Here is a 14,738-nt window from a genome sequence, read left to right on the forward strand (position 1 = left end):
GACAGTTTTGTTTGTATTTTGTGTGGCAGGGTAGTGCCAGCCACCTGGGCTGCTAGCTGCCAGCACATGGCACACCACAGCACTTTTGGGAGGTATTATGTGCCTGTGCCATTTGCGTTCATGGTTGTGGCTGGAGAAATGTTGTTGAGTGTAGTTTACCTCATTAGTTTGTTTCTGTGGAGGTGGACCCCACACTCACATGTTTTTTTTTGCCATTTGCTCAAGTGCGCTTCGCCATTGTGTGTTGGGGGGACCCCAGTACCCTTTGTGGGGGTGTCGCTCCCACACCTTGGATGTGGTGGTCTCAACCTATATGTTGTTCTTGTGGTTGGGGTGCTCCTTGTTGGGGCACTGGTGGTGCATTTTCGTGTGCCATCTATTTGCAGTGGTGTAGTGTTGCTTGTCTGTCGAGCAAACTCAGTGTTGGTTTGGTTAGGTGATAAAGTGGTTTTGTTTGGTTGAGGTGGGTAGTCGGCAGTTGTTCCGAGGGGTGTGGGTCCGGTCCTCTGTGTGAGTTCATGCTGTTTGATCAACAGTGTGGATGGTGACATGTTTTGGGTTGTGATGTTTTTCTAGCATTTCATTGGTAGGACGGTGGAGGGGATTTTATGTATTTTAATTTTATTTATTTATTTAAATATGGTGTTGAAGGCCCACAGGCATTGATTGGGGCTCCAGGTAACATCAACACCAAAAGACATACAGAAAGACGGGACAGAAGTCAGGAAAGTTGGGTCATTTCAAAGGAGCATTACTTAAAAAGAAAGGTTTGTAGTTGTCGGAATCTTGTATTGTTTTGTTCTTGTCTCAAGGTCAGGGGGAGAGAATTCCAAAGTTTGGCTGTGAGGACTGGGAAGGATTTTCCCAGTGTGTTAGCCCGCTTGACACTTGAGATGGTTTGAGTGGCAGGTTTCTGTGTTCTGAGCAAGTTTTATAGTGACTGAATATCGGACCTGTCATGGGTCACTTGGAGATGGTTGTTTTTTTGGGATTGTACTTTTGTCTCTCTGTTCCGTTCCCTTACTCTTGTTGGTTTTACGGTGGGTAATGTGTTATGTCTTGCTTTCTCCCCTGTTCCTGTGCTGTGACCCTTGGTGCTGTGGAATACTTGTAGAAAGATTGCCTGTGGAATGTTGAGAGAGTGTTTGTGTGTGTGTGTTCCTTGGGGGGCAGTTGGAAGTGGGCTACTGGATTGAGTGGGTGCCGGTGGATGTCTCCTATGTATTTCTGTACTTGAACATCCTTTTGTACTTTCCTGCTACCTAATATCCTAGAAATGTATATGTAAGTAAAGAAGATACCTACCCCTGCCTGGCCTCCCTGTGTCCTCACTAAAGTACCCAATTAACATAATGCAAAAGAAGTAAAACATTTCACTTCTTATACCAAATACTACTGGAACAGTGGTAACAGTGCAGAAGTAGTCTATGTATGTTGTGCCAAATCTCAAGCTATTTTCCATGAGGCCAGGGAGGTGAGGCCGCTACCCAATAGTCACCCTGGGGTGGTACTCAGCAGGTGGATTGCATGGGGAGGGAAATACCTCATGGGACCAGTGACAATCCACTTGGGAGAACGCGGTATTCCCCACCTTCACTTCTGTCCTCTATTTCCATTCACCCAACTCAGTTCCCACTTTCCTTATCTTCTATTCTGACCATTCTGGTCGCCATACATTTGTATATTACAGCGGAGTGAAATGTATAATTCACACAAATGGGATGAAGAAGAGGGAGACTCGCCCTAGCTTAATTCAAAGGATTACTGAGATGAAGGAGGCAAAATCCCACCCTGTAACCAACACACACAGTACAGTTGTCTAGAAGCAATCCCAATCATAAAAAGGGAAGAAGGACTCAATGGTTGGTGGAATCCGCCCTGGAGGAGCAAGGAACTAGAGGCCTGTTCTATGCCATAGAATACAAAGACTAAGAACTGAGATGCAGAGGCATGTAGCAAGGAGGGAGAGGTCCAAGCAAGGCAGATCTGGCCAGAGGCAGGGAGAAAGGAAGCCATACCGCCGAAAGCAGACCGAGAACGAAGACACAGGCAGCCAGAGACACAAGTAAGAATCCGGAGCTGTGGAACCACGGGAAAGAGAATGCCAAACGCAGCTGCAGCAGACAAACTCTGCTCTGCCGCGTGATGAGACTGGAGACCACCCAGACGATTCCCAAAGGCAGGGAAAGGGTTGGGCTGGTGGCGAGGCCATTAAGGGAGCTAGAGCAGCTGAAAACTCATGCAGGCATATGCCAAAGAGCACACAGGGATGCAACTGGTACTGGTGCATGATTTACTTTGTAAATCATGCACAGATATTCGGAAGAGCACAAGGGGATACCAGTGGCATTATACGTGATACAGATTTGCAAAATCACGCAAATACATCCTGGAGAGTACAAAGGGTTGAAAGAACTATGAGAATGTTGTAATGCAAGGATGTCATCCTAAAGATTTCAAAAGGATAAACGAGATGATACTCAGACAAATGCCAACCTCAAGAAAATACCTATTTGTGATAGTACCTGGCAGGAGAGTATACCAGGTCTGTCCGAGTGGTTGGTATGGTTTTTATGCTTGTTGGGCTCAGCCATATCGGTGTTTAAGAGGGGTATGACAGTGGCCATCTAATGAAAGGAACATGATAAAAAAGGGGGTAGGGAGGTGCAGTTTAGCGATGTCAGTCCTTTAACATTCTGGGGTACGAAGGGGTCTGTGGGCACACAGGAAGGGTTGGCAGAGCAGAGGATGGGAAGTGTGGAAAAAATCATCTGAGTGAACGGGGGATGAGAATGTGGGATAGTGGAGAGAAGGTACTGAGGAGTGGGGGGGAAAGGAGGCTAGTGAGATCAGGTATTTTTAAGCCTTTCGCAGTGAGAGACGAAAGAATGAAGTGTGGTCGGGGGGGAGAAGGGTTAAAAACTGATGGTCCTGGATAGTTTGTGACAGTAAAAATGGGGAGAGGAGATGAGGTTGGTGCAGGATGTAACAGTATGGGGAGTGATTCCTTGTTGGCGACAAGAAGAACCTGGGAAAGGATTTTACAGCAGCAATGGATGTCGATATAGTATGATGAATCGGTAGTGATTCCCCAGAATCTTGACCTGGGACCCTTCTCATTTGGCCAGGGAAAGGCAGACGCTTCCTGATCCCAACCCTGGGGGTGGTGTTCTGCGGGAGGATTACATAGGGTGTGAACACGCCAGGAGGAAGGAGAAACTCCCTTGTATTATTTTCCCTGAAACCCCAATCTTGGAATGGCTTATTGTAAGGTAGAAGAAGTTAGGAAAACTAACTTGGTTGGCAGGGACTTCAAGTCCATAATTCCTTCAGGACTGGGACGAGGAAGAGGGATGCAGAGGAATATTGCTGTGGGAGCAGTCAGCTAATTAGTGTAAATGACTTACACCTGAGGGAGACTGAGAGGCATAAAAAGCCCCCTCAGGTGTAGGAAGAGGGAGAACATGAACAGCAGGAGCAGCAGGAGAGGAGAAAGCAGTGCGAGCTGCAGAGGAAAGTGAAGCTGGCGTGAGAGAAAACGCTGGGACCATTGTGCAGCCAAGAGCGGTGTCAAGTTCTGAGAGGGTCTTTGCCTCAAGCTATTCCTGTTGCAGAGGTTGCACAGTGGGAAGCGTAATAACGGGACGCTTGCCCATTGAAGGCTCGTTGTACAGAGGTTGCGCAGCAGGAAGAGGAAGTAGCGAGGGAAGTGTACCCTCGTTAAAGGCTTTAGGTGGCTGGGTTGCACCTGAACCTCTATTGAGCAGAGGAAGCTCCAATTTCAAGTGGCGTAAGTAGAGGTGAACCAGACGAGGCTGTTTGCCTGACCGCGAGGAGCCACAATGACAGAAGACCTGCGAACACTAAGCAGAGCTAGATCGAGCGACTTATCTTGTGGGTTCACAGCTTGCAAGTGATTCCGGAGCGCTCTGACACTATCCACAGCAGGCAGTTTCACTCACGTATAACTGAGAGAGGCAGTGATTACAATTCTGAATACCGAACCGTACGAAACCAACAAATGTTTTACTTATTAAAACAAAGTGACTGTGCAAGCAAGCATGTGAGTTGGTGGAAGAGCCAAAAACCCTGTGGCGAAGGTTTAGTCCAAACAAAAGCGTACAAACAATACCAAGCCAAGAGTATTAAAAAATCCAGCAATACCAATACAACAACCATTGCTCAAGGTCTCGGGAGGATAGCTCAGGGGCAAGGTGCTCGCCTTACAAGCAAGATGACATGGAGCACCACAGGTTTGATCCCCGGGTCCGCGCTTAGAAACCTCTGGGTATTAAGCATGTTATAAATAACCTATCATATCAAATAACCTATCAAGGCAAGAGGGGAATAATGGGAACCCCAAGAGTTGTAATACAGATCACTAGATGATATAAACACACATTGCCAAAGCCAAGACAGAAATAATGTAAGACCACTTTCTGGTCACTATTTGATTGTTGGTGTAGAGGGGAAAGAAAGATGGCAACAAGGCTGCCCTTCTGAAGAAGATTATCCAGAGGGAGAGAAGCATAGTTACAGAGGAATCCTAAAGAGCACTAATGTGATTCCTTGTTTCACCGAAAATGGTTTAAAGGGTGATGCTAACTAAACCTTGTGAAGTTGTTGTTCTTAGTTGGAAGTTACCACTGAAGCACACTTTGTTATTTTGGGAAGTATTAGACGGGCAGGCGAGTAAACCTGTGTGGCAAGTTGCTGAAGTAGAAGGCCTGGCATGACTGAAAACCAGGTAGTGGTTGATGAGAGTGCTAAACTGTGGTTCTAACAGAGAACTCTTTAAATCCGTTCTTCTTTGGGGAGGAGTTGGTACACACTATTTCTTTTAAAATCAAAGGTATGGAATGGAATAGATGGAATGGAATAGATTTTGTAAAGCACAGCATTTGCCTGAGGGCATCTTGGTGCTCCCTACAGAGCAGTGAAAAAGATAGCCTAGAAAAGAAACATTTTCAGAGTTTTGCGAAAAGCCAGAGGAATCGGGGTAGCTCTGAGAGAAAGAGGTAGAGAATTCCAGAGAACAGCCGCAGCCACAAAGAAAGCGCGGCCACCAATGCAGCTATACCTGACCGATGGAACAGTCAGCAAGCAAGGTTTAGCTGACCGCAGAGCATGGCTCAGGATGTAGGGTGAGGAGTTTGCCATTAGGTATTCCACACCCTGACCATAGAAAGCTCAGTGGACCAGGCAAAAGGTCTTGAATTGAATATGTTTGGCCACTGGCAGCTAATGGAGTTTGCGGAGAACAGGGGAGATGTGACAGCCACGAGGAGTAGAAGTCACCAATTGGGCCGCAGCATTCTGGAGGACTTGCAGGTTATAAGCAGGATGGCCAAAGTATAGAGTGTTGCAATTGTACAATGAGGTTGTAACCAGAGCAGAAATTACAAATACACAGAGATGCTCCGGGATATAGGGGATGACCCAACACAAGAGCCTCTGCTGAAAATGGCCCTGCTGGCACACAGAGCTGACTTGTGACTCCATGGACAAGGACGCAGTGAGTTTAACCCCAAGGTCCTTGACCATTGAGACTGGCTGAGGAAAGGGGCCTGGGAGGTAGGCCAGAAAGCTGGTGTCCAAAGAGTATTAGCTTTTACCACCAAAACCTCAGTTTTATCACTGTTCAGTTTAAGCCAGTTGGAATTCATCCATTCTCCCAAGGCCTCCAGACAGGCACGAAATCTGGCAGCTGACTCAGGGCTGGAGGGATCCAGACAAACCAGTATCTGCGTGTCGTCGGTGTAGGAATAACAGAGGAAGCTGTGAGAGGATATCAGTTTGGTCAAAAGGCTGGACGTAGACGTTAAATATGACCGAGAAGACGGCAGACCCTTGAGAAACGCCACATGAACTAGCCAGGAGGGAGTGATAGAATTTGACGGTCGGAGGGGAAGGAAGTGAACCAATCAAGGATGGTGCCCGAGAGGCCGGCACCTGTCAGGCGGCCTAGCAGGACTCCATGATCGATGATGTCAAAGGCGGGTGACGGGTCCTATAGAATCAGAGCACTGATGCTGCCCCGGTCATGAGTCTGCGCCAAGCCGTCCATGACAGAGACCAGGACACTCTTGGTCCCACGTCCTGGGCGAAACCCCGATTGTGAGGGGTGAAAGAAAGAGTATTCCTCAAGAAAACTCTTGGTCCCACGTCCTCAAGAAAACTCTTGGTCCCAGGACACTCTTGGTCCCACGTCCTGGGCGAAACCCCGATTGTGAGGGGTGAAAGAAAGAGTATTCCTCAAGAAAAGTGGAGATTAGTGGACAGACCAGGGATTCAAGAAGTTTCTTCGGGGATGGTAAAAGAGAGATAGGACGGAAGTTAGAAGGGATCAGTGGATCCAACAAGGGTTTCTTTAACAGTGGGATAACAGTGGCCAGTTTAAGGGAGGCCAGGATCACTCTGCAGAGGGGGATGTATTAACTGCTTCTATCAACAAATGAGCAATGTGAGGAAGGATATCATTAATAAGATGAAGAGGAATAGGATCAAGAGGGGATGATGACCTGAGCTTAGTAACAGCAGTAGTCACCTCCAGAACAGAGAAAGTAGGAAACACAGACCAAGAAGCAGCCGGAGGAGGCTCAGATGGCTCAATATCATTTGCTGCTATTTACGTTAGCTGTTTGTACCATTTGCTGCTATTTTAAAGTTAGTTGTTTGTACAATGTGCTACTATTTTAAAGTTAGATATTAGTACCATTTTCTGCTATTTTAAAGTTAGCTGTTAGTACCATCTGTTGCTACTTCAAAGTTAGCTGTTACTATAATTTGCTGCTATTTTAAAGTTAGCTATTAGTGCTTTTTGACCTTGGCTGCACCCAGTGGCTACCCTGTGCTACCCCCATCCTGCCTATCCCCCATCCTGTCCCTGCCTCAACCCCCCTCCGCAACTCTCTCTTTTCTTCCCCCTCCTCCACAACACCTATGGCACTCTTTGTCTCTCCTTTTTTTTTCAAACGGTTTCTCCATTGACTATTCTACCCTTCTCACTAAGGGCCTCATCACGAGGTGGGCGGTAACGCTGGCGTTATTAGCGCAGCGTTAATAGCCCTACCGCCAAACCCCCTGCGCTATTAGCGCCGGATCACGGGTTTGGCGGAAGGGTTATTAAAATCGGCAAATTTGCCGCAGATTTCCCCCCAGCTCATAGCTGGGGGGAAATCCGCCAAGGCCATGATCTGGCGGACCCTTAAATGCGGCAGTAATAGCGCTACCTCCGCATTTAAGGGTTACCTCCAGACTGGTGATGAGGCCCTGGTAGGAAGAAGTTGAAAAAGAATATTTTGGCCTCTAAACCTGGTCTCCCTATCGCTGACACCTACTCCAGCGCTTCCTCCAGACAGACCCTCACTGACATCCTCTTTGTTGTTCCTTCGCCAGACCTTTGGACTCCCCATATGGTCTCTGTGCTCTCTCCCTTCTCTTCCTCACCTATTAATGGTGGCACCCAGTGGGAGGCACTCCTTGACCCCTTCCACTCCTCTAAGGTAATCATTAATGTATACTTTAATGGCACGGTCATGGTCCAAGGCCCTCAGGCCAACCTTCTCCTCTTTGATAGACGCTTCCCACGCCTCATCAGTTTCTTTTATTTTCCTGCTGTCCCGTCTTTCCCTTCTTCAGCTTCCTTGCTCCCCCTCTGCCTCCTCCTGGGCTACCTTGCCCTCTCCTCCTTCCTCTTTTGTCCCTCCTTGAGCTCCTTCTACACCTCCGCAAGGCATACCGCTGTTTTGTCCCTCTCTCCGGAAGTCCTTCAAGGATGGCAACCTTCTCCATATTGCCACTCTCAACTCTCGCACAGCTGTCAAACACTCCTCTGACATCTGCCGCCTCCTGGAAGAACTTGACCTAGATGACCACGGTCTCACCAAGACAAGGTTCACGGCCAGCTCTGTCACAAGCCTTGACACTCTCCTCTCCGATAGCTACCGATCCTCTCCGGCGCCCAGATCCAACCATTCCGGAGGGGGTGTAGACTTAATCTTCCAGTAGTAGATTCCTGCCTCTGTCATTCCTATGCAGGCCTGCTCCTCTTTCAAATGCCTTGTCTGCAGGCTTTCTCTCTCTCCTGGCTACTCTCTTACCGTGGCTACTATCTATCGGCCACTTGGTCAAATCACCTCCTTCCTCTCTGAGTGGGTGGACCTTACCTCCTCCCTCCTGGCCTCGACCACTCAACTCCTCCTTCTTGGAGACTTCAACATCCATCTGGATGCTTCCTGTCCCTCCTCTGGATTCTTCTGCGACCTCTGTGACTCTCTCTCTCTATTCTTCCCTCTTGCCAGACTCACTCTGCTGGGCACACTCTGGATGCTGTGATCTTTCCACCAGACCTTCCCCTCTCTATTCCTCTGACCACTCATCTCTCCTGTAGTGATCAATCTCTCTTTCTTCCCATCTCTCCCTCTCTACCTTCAGGTCAAGCCAACTCCAACACTGCCACCTACCTTCTTGGTCATCCGACCCATGAAGCGTGTGTCAGCTGAGGCTTTCACTACCAATTTCACTCCCCCTCCTCTGGCTGACTGACATCCTGACACAGCCCTTTCCATGCTCTACTCTTCTATCTCTGATACTCTTGATGTTCTTACCCCTGTCTTGAAGATCCGCTTGAAGCCCAAAGCCAAGTGCAACTCTTGCCATGACTTTGACATAGTTACCCTTAAACGCAAGTGTAGGGTGGTTGAGAGGAAATGGCGGTCTTCTTGTGCACCCTCTGACAAACTGGCCTGCTCCAAAGGCAATACCGGCTCCTTGTCCGCAGTAAGAAGAGAGCCCAAGTCCAAGCCTGCGTCTTTGTGGCATCTAACAACTCGGCTGAACTCTTTAAAATCTGCAAGGAGCTGGCCAACCCTGTGGCAGTCTCTACCTCTCCTGTCGCCTCCCAGGCCATCTGGATAGCCCTTACCTTTCATTTCATCTAAAAAATCCAGGACATCTATCCACCCTCTCGTCCTCTCCTCCTCCTCCCAGAGCTGCCAGAAGCACAGAAAGTGCTCTCCTGAGCATCTATGAAGACCTGCTCTCCAACTTGATTTAAATATCCCATCTGTCCTCATCCTACTTGATCTTTCTTCTGCCTTTGACACAGTCAACCATGTCATCCTGCTCAATTGCCTCTGTGATAATCTTGGTAGCACTGATCAGGCCCTGGCATGGCTGACCACCTTCCTTTCCAACCGACCCTCCCAGTCCAACTTGGGTCCTTCCTTTCCTCTATCTCACTTTCTACCTGTGGTGTTCCCCAGGGGTCTAACCTCTCTCCTTGGCACTTCAACCAATACCTGGCCCTGCTTGCCCATTGCATTGCTGCTCTCTGCTCAAACTTTCACTGCAATGCGGGTTGACACCCAACTTGTTTTCAGGCTCCCCTCTGTCACCTCTTCTCCCTCTCTCATCGCTGACTGTCTGCAATCCAGGTGTGGTGCACCGCCAACGACCTCTGCCTTAATGCCAGTAAAACAGAGATACTCCTCATCGGCCCACCTGCACTTTCCTTTCCTGTCACTCTCTGGCCGGCCTCCCTTGGCCTTCTCCCTGCTCCCACTTGCGAGGCTAAGAACCTCTGGGTCATCTTTGACTCCATGCTTTCCTTTTCTCCACACATCTCTGATGTCTCAAAAAGGTCTAACTACCACCTGCACCTCCTCAGAGGTATTCTTCCTTTCCTCGCCTTCCCCAGAAGCTCACTGTCTCCAGAGCTCTGGTTCTCTCTAGGCTGGACTATTGCAACAGCCTCTTTCTAAATCTGCCTGCAATCACTCTCCGCCCTCTGCAGCTCATCCAGAACAAGACTGCAAGACTTGTCCTTGGCCTCAAACCCTGAGATCATATGTCTCCAGCCCTGAAATCTCTTCATTGGCTACCAGTGGCTGCAAGGATTAAATTCAAGACCCTTTGCATTGTCCACAAGGCTTTCTGGGCCTGGGTCCACAATACTTTGAACTCTTCCTCCTTAAATACCGTCCTACTTGAGCTCTTCACTCCCCCAACTCCCACAGGGTCAGTCGCTTCTCCAAGCAACGAGTTGGTGGTAGATCCCTTTCCTCGGCTGGGTCCTCTATCTGGAACAGCCTCCCTGCCTCTCTGAAACTTGAGGAGAACCATCTTCATTTCCGGAAGCACCTCAAGACCTTCCTCTTTGGCTCTGCCTTCGCTCTTCCTCTCCCCTGCTAATCTGTCTGCTTTGTCACCGGGCACCTGGTTACCCTCTGATATCGGGCCCAGATATGTGCCCTCCCAGCCACACACCCGCACTGCCTCCTGGCAACCCTTGCACTTGGGTCTGTATCTGCTACCTTACAGTCCCCTTCTAGCACTTATCATACACCGTTGTCTACACCTTATTTTCACACACCTGCTGGCCGCACTACCTGTTGTTCTATCACATGTTCAGCACTTTCCACTCCCCCCCTTCCCCTCGCACTTCCCCCTTCCCTCTCCCTTGCACTTGCACATTCTCAATGTAACTGGGCCTAGTAAGATCATTGTTTTGTCCTCCATTGTATCCCCTCCCTTCCCTCGTCATGCTCTGAAACACTTGTGTATGGGCACGATACAAATAAAATATCATATCTTATCAATATCAGCCTCAGAAGGAAGGTGTGTAACAGCAATATTCGATTGAATAGAAATTATTTTATCCATAAAACACCTGGACAAGGAATTACACAGGGCCTGAGAGGAGGGAACAGGAACCCGTAAGCCAGTAGAGAGATTACGAACCACTTTGAGCAACTCCCTGCAGTGATTCACAGAAGTTTGAACAAGAGATGCAACGTAAGAGATGCGTATATCATGGCACATGAAATGGCAAGGTGATACTGCAAGGTGACCAGAGAACAGGCAAGCTTGTCCCTGTGGGTTTAAGAGCGCCGCCACGTTCGCTCCATCTGCCTGCGTTGTAGGCGGAGGGCATGCAGCTCGTCCATGAACCACTGCTGAGAGGGGCGTGAAGATAGCCTCGATGCCTTGAGCAGAGCAAGGCTGTCTTCAACTGCGGTCAGAGTCCTACTTAAAGAATTCATGTCCACAGGGGACAGCACTGAAAGTCGGACAAGTATAAAAGAGGTCATATCAGATTTAGATACTTTCTGCCATCCACACCGCTGGAATAATTTGGCTGGTGGAGCCGATGGCAGGCCCTTAATGCCCCAGGTGAAGGGAACAACAAAATTATCAGACCACAGGATTTGAAAGGCCGCAAAAAGAGTGATCTCAGCAACTGGGTGAGGGAGAGTTATTTCATAGAGGACAGAAAGCTTTGAACCTTAAAGTTCTCCACCTCATTCACCTTAAGATTAAAGTCACCCTCAATTGTAATTGGTTATTTATAAGGCGATAAATACCCAGAGGTTTAGAAGCGCGGACCCGGGGATCAAACCTGAATTGCTCCGCATTGTCTTGCTACCAAGGCAAGCACTTTGCCCCAGAGCTACCCTCCCGACACAATGGCATATCAGCCTGACAAAGACAGTTGTTGTTTACTTGAAGGAGACAAATGTAAAACCTGTTCTTACTCCAGGAGGAGTTGGAACCTATCACTTCTTTTTGTACATTGTTGATACAACTGAACTGTTTATTATCAAGTTTTGAATCCGCAAGATCTGTGTGGAACTTTGTGGCCAAACAGAATTTCCTGATTTCTTATGAACTGTGGAGCAAAACCTTGCTCAAACTTGGGGAAGGGGAATTAACCCAGATTATGAGAATAGGCAGTGGCCATATTGTGAATGTGGTTTTATGTCATATTGTTATATATAATTGTTGGATTGAACTTCCATACATTTCCTTATTGACTTATTGAATGTACAAGTGTGAGGGACAAATATCCTTTAGAGTGTTTTCTTTAGTTTATTTTAGATGGGGAAATCCCTGTCAGGGTAGGGATAGTGACGTGTTTGTCCAACCTTTTTATTTAATAAAATGGATAAAGTTGAAACCTCTTTACAAAGTCGTCCACCTCACATTTGTTACCACTCATAATAGGTTCTGAGATACTGGATGGTTGGGGAAATCCAAGGTTCAGGACACAGGCAAGAGGGATAATGGTACTCAACGAGAGCACTAGTGCTAGGTTAAAATCTTGGAAGGCCTTCTCACTGGAGTTGGCAACAGATGGAAAGAACACCTAAAGGAAGGGCATGACTTTATTCAGATGAGGAGTTATTTAGTCCAGTGAGTTTCAGAAAAATTGGGTCGACTGATTGGGGGAGGGTGACCAGAAAATTGTCAGATTATGACGAGTGAAGTTGAAGACAGTGGCCGTAGTCATGTTCAGCAGGTTGAATCGCCAGGAGTTCTGTGGCAGAGATTTGATTAAGAGGTCCAAGTCATTGGAAAAGAGAGATTGAAGACTCAAGGAGGTCAATAGATGCAAACTATGCAAGAGGAGGGGGAGCAAGGAGCTGAATACAAATGTACTCAAAAGAAAATGAGATTAAGTCATTGGAGAGAGAGGTGGATGGCGTGAGCTCCAGGGCAGCCTTGCCTGAACAGCCATTGGCTAAGGACCAGAGGCAAAGGGAAGCGCCCTCCACAGCAGCTCCATTCCCTTTTTGCCCTTGTTAGCCCATGGACGCCTGACGTAGACAACCTACAGTGACTGACAAGGTGAAAGTGGTGTGGGCGGGGAGGACAGCCATTACTGTAGTCCAGTAAAACACCACCACTCTTATTATCTATCTGAATTCCATATTTTGCATTTAGCCTAAATGTGTAAGTTAGACATGGGTTTCTTCTAACTAACGTTACTAAAATTGATCAAATTCTGCATACTCAACTGCAAACTCTGAACTGGACACAACCATACCTCTACCGCACCACAACCCGGATGCACTTCACAACACCCAACCCAGCATTAAACCAAACCATGCACAATCATACCTCAACACCACATGCCGGCTACCAACCGAAAATTCACCAATGCCTAGTGACTGTTCCTCCGAACTGAAGCTGCCAACAGTACCTCAAAGCACTCTTGCTCTTTTCTCTCTCAATCCCACTAACAACCCCTCCGCCCCAACACTCCTTAAGCAGATCTGCCAGTGTGCCAAGAGACTACACCAGTGGCAACAGTGTGCAGTACAAGATCTCATAACATTGACATCATTTGCAGGTTTTGGCATCAATTGCCCAGTTCTTTCACCATATGCTCAAGCACTTCTGTGATACAACTGTGCTCTTCTACCATACAACATACCCTCCTACCTTTAACTGACAAGTCCTACTCCATATATTCAGGTACTGGCAGAGACATCACTATAGACCATGTTCGTGAGTAATGGGTTAATGACAGGTATCGTTTAACCTTTCTAATTTCCAAATGTTCTTCATGTGTGTTTGTATCATTTTCAGGTGAGTTTCTCTGCCATTTTATATATTAGGGTACCGTTCCGGGCTGTTCCGAGTACTTTTTTGTGGTAAAATTTAGATTTTGGGCAGTAATAGGTTAATGACAGCATATTGGTGCCCCCTTTTCATTTCAAAATGTTCTTCATGTGTGTTTGCATCATTTTCAGGTGAGTTTCGCTGCCATTTTATATATTAGGGTAGCGTTCCGGCTCGTTCTGGGTACTTTTTCGTGATAAAATGTAGATTTTGGCGAGTAATGGATTAATGACAGCATATTGGTGCACCTTTCTCATTTCAAAATGTTCTTCATGTGTGTTTGCATCATTTTCATTTGAGTTTCGCTGCCGTTTTGTATGTTAGAGTAGCGTTCCGGCCTGTTCCGGGTACTTTTCTGTGATAAAATGTAGATTTTGGGCAGTAATGGGTTAATGACAGCATATTGGTGCACCTTTCTTATTTCAAAATGTTTTTCATGTGTGTTTGCATCATTTTCAGTTGAGTTTCGCTGCCGTTTTATATATTAAGGTAGCGTTCCAGCCCGTTCCAGGTACTTTTTCATGATAAAATGTAGATTCTGGCCAGTAATGGGTGAATGACAGCATATTGGTGGAGCTTTCGCATTTCAAAATGTTCTTCATGTGTGCTTGCATCATTTTCAGGTGAGTTTTTCTGCCATTTTATTGCCATTTTATATGTTAGGGTAGCGTTCTAGCTGGTTCCGGGTACTTTTGTGTGATAAAATGAAGGTTTTGGGCAGTAATGGGTTAATGACAGCATATTGGTGCACCTTTCTCATTTTAAAATGTTCTTCATGTGTGTTTGCATCACTCTCAGTTGAGTTTTGCTGCCATTTTATATGCTAGGGTAGCGTTCCGGCCCGTTCCGGGTACTTTTTCGTGATAAAATGTAGATTTTGGGCAGTAATGGGTTAATGACAGCATATTGGTGGAGCCTTCTCATTTCAAAATGTTCTTCATGTGTGCTTGCATCATTTTCAGGTGAGTTTTGCTGCCATTTTATATGTTAGGGTAGCGTTCCGGCTGGTTATGGGTACTTTTTCGTGATAAAATGAAGATTTTGGGCAGTAATGGGTTAATGACAGCATATTGGTGCACCTTTCTCATTTTAAAATGTTCTTCATGTGTGTTTGCATCGCTCTCAGTTGAGTTTCGCTGCCGTTTTATATGCTAGGGTAGCGTTCCGGCCCGTTCCGGGTACTTTTTCGTGATAAAATGTAGATTTTGGGCAGTAATGGGTGAATGACAGCATATTGATGGAGCTTTCTCATTTCAAAATGTTCTTCATGTGTGCTTGCATCATTTTCAGGTGAGTTTTGCTGCCATTTTATATGTTAGGGTAACGTTCCG

This window comes from Ambystoma mexicanum, chromosome 1q (assembly GCF_040938575.1).
Source record: "Ambystoma mexicanum isolate Mex_15411 chromosome 1q, UKY_AmexF1_1, whole genome shotgun sequence".
Classification (NCBI taxonomy): domain Eukaryota; kingdom Metazoa; phylum Chordata; class Amphibia; order Caudata; family Ambystomatidae; genus Ambystoma; species Ambystoma mexicanum.